Here is a 2,949-nt window from a genome sequence, read left to right on the forward strand (position 1 = left end):
AAACTGCTTCTGATGGTCCTTTGAAATTGGTATTGAGAAAAAGGCATTGGCCAGATCAATAGCTGCATACCAACACACCATTCATAAGGTTTTCACTGGCCAATTGTTTTAGAAGCAGATCACCAGCTTCCCCTATCCAAATGGCTTAGGCTGTAAAAATAATGAATTGCATACAACAAAGTGGATGAATTTCACAGACATAAATAAATTTAATCAGACCAAGAGTACATACTGTCTGATTCTATTTATATCTAGTTTAAGAGAAGGCAAAACTAGCCTATGGGATAGAAGTCAGAAGAGTGGTCACCTCTAGGGGACTACATACTAAAAAGGGGGTATGTAAGAGCCTTCTGGGGTGCTGGAAACGTACTATATCTTCATCTGAGTTGTGGTTACATGGATATACATATATATGTGAAAATTTATCAAGGTGTACAATAAAATTATATGCTATACTGTATGTGTTGTATAACTATTCATTTATCAATCATCTCATTATTTGACACTTTACATTTCGGACAATAGTAAAAAGTCTACTATTTGACTATTCTGTGTATTAATGATGCACATCTGGCAGTAACTGATGGTGAGAGTAATGCTAGCTGTGATGGTTAAGGTTATGTGTAAAGTTAGCTGGGCCATGATTCTACATGGTTTGGTGTTTATGTAATGATGTAATCTGGCAGATATGTAATGATGCAGTCATCTACATTTTTGTTTCACACCAATTTTCTCATAATGACTTGGTCTTTAGAACCTAACCATGTCAGTAAGTGAGGAGTGGTATACTAATTAAACATTTAAAAAGAGAGAAAGGGGAAAAATAAGTTGTAAGAGCTTCAAAGGCAGGAGAAAGTATAACAATTAACATAGATATTAGGATAAGGTTAATAAACTTACTTCATCCCCCTCATCAATTAATCCTTGAATGGCACTAAAGAGAGATCCATATGCTCCTACTGTCACAAGGATTTCTTTATTTGGATCAATATGATTTTGATAAAACTTTTCATATAGGCAGGACAAAGCTTTCACAAGTGATGGATGGCCCTGTTGGATGAAAAATAAAAACAATTATCCTTGGGCATGATTATGTGACGTACTTCTTTAAGTTAATATGCCTATAAAGTGTGATAATTTAAAAAAATTTGGTCTTGATAGTTATAATTATCCAAAGAAAAATTGTATTTTTTAATGAAAATTTTTTTCTTGGAAAAACTTCTCACCTCCAAATGAAGGTCACAAAGGTCAAGGATGGTCACAAAGCAAACTCTAGCATCCTTGAAGACTGCTCTTCTTTGTAGGCAAAATTACAATGAGAATTGCCCTAACTGAATTAAGACACTAACCAAAAGGTCAGCAGTTCAAACCACCAGCTGCTCTGTGGGAGGAAAATGAAGCAACCTACTTCTGTACTTTATTATACTTCTGTAAAGATTTATAGCCTTGGATGGGGAATGAAACCAAATGTACATGTTACAATGAATATAAAATAATCTCTTAAAGTAAAAATTAAAAAAAAAAAAAAGGAAAAAACTAATCACCAAAAAACAAGGTGGTGTGGTTATGTGATGAACAGCAGAATCAAAGCAGTAATCAGAATAGTCTTACTCATATGCACTTATGGCATTGACTGCTTAATCACAGTGTCCCTAGAAGTGAAACAGATGGGAAATCTACCAAATATTTACTTGTCTGTCCAAGTAGAAGAACTGTAGGTCAAATGAACAGCAGTCTAACTTGAATTGCCAGAAAGTCACAATCTATTAATTCCTAGACTTGTGGCAGTTTACAAACCCACAACCCCTCGAACAAACAGGGGAAGAGGTTGTGTTCTGTTGAAGAAGGATCCCACTACATTGAAAAAATTTATACTGTTAATCTTTCTCCCAGCTTTCCCCAATGAGATCTATGGCCTTTTACAAGAGTAACTGTTTACTGGGGAAGAGGAAATAATCACACTTTTTGGGGATAACTGGAATAGACATACTCAGCAACTGGCAAAACCCTCACATTAGATCTCTAAAACATAGGGGGCTATTATGGTAGGATACATCAAGTGGAGGCTGCTAGACATGCCTTGGCATAGGAGGGAAAAAAACAAACCCAAATCAATAGCACATTCCTGGAGGAACTGCAGAAATCATGATGTGCCACCATCAAGGACTTGAAGTATGCAGGGGTGGTGATTTCCACCATATCCCCATTCAAACTGCCTGTTTGACCTGTGCAGAAAACAGATGGATCTTGGAGAATGACAGCAGATTATTGTAAACTTAACCAGGTGCTCATAGCAATTGCAACTGCTGTTCCAGATGTTGTTACATTGCTTGAGCAAATTAATACATCTTCTGGTACCTAGTATGCAGCTATTGGTCTAGCCAATGCCTTTTTTTATCCATACATGGTTCCAAAGACCAGTTGAAGGAATTTGCCCATTGTTGATAAGGCTAGCAATACACTTCCATTATCCTTCTTCAGGGTATATCAACTCTAGACAAAAGACTGGCCAGACTTTATCTCATGTATTTTGGACACATTGTCAGAAGGGACAAGTCTCCAGAAAAGGATACACTTGGTAAAGAAGAGGGTCAGCAAAAAAGGGGAAGACTCTCAGTGTGATGGATTGACACAGTGGCCATGAGAGTGGGCTCAAGCATAGTGAAGACTGTGAGAATGGTATAGGCCTGGGTAGTGATTCATTCTGTTGTACATAGGGTCACTTTGAGTTGGAGCTAACTCAACCACATATAGCAACAACTGTGCTATGTCATAATTTAGTCCATAGGACCTTGATTGCCTTTCTCTTCCACAAGACATTATACTGGGGGGTTCCCACAAGATGGCGGACTAGGCAGAAGGACTGCACAGACCCTCTTCAACAAAGAAAAGGAAAACCAATTAACACAGACACAGAAGATAATCCTGGACCCCTGAGCCTTGAAGGGA

General features: G+C 37.6%; 1 protein-coding gene across 1 annotated transcript in view; it reads right to left on the reverse strand.

Moving 5' to 3' along the window:
• KYAT3 (kynurenine aminotransferase 3) overlaps nucleotides 1-1,044 on the reverse strand; it is a 61,534-nt gene extending 60,490 nt beyond the window's left edge. Inside the window, exon 1 of the mRNA XM_042781699.1 lies at nucleotides 901-1,044. The gene's annotated coding sequence lies outside the window, so the exon portion shown is untranslated. The remainder of the gene's footprint in view (nucleotides 1-900) is intronic.
• Between the last annotated feature and the right edge of the window lie 1,905 nt (nucleotides 1,045-2,949).

This window comes from Orycteropus afer, unplaced genomic scaffold, assembly GCF_000298275.1.
Source record: "Orycteropus afer afer isolate SDZICR_OR568_19922 unplaced genomic scaffold, OryAfe1.0 scaffold00152, whole genome shotgun sequence".
Taxonomy (NCBI): Eukaryota; Metazoa; Chordata; class Mammalia; order Tubulidentata; family Orycteropodidae; genus Orycteropus; species Orycteropus afer.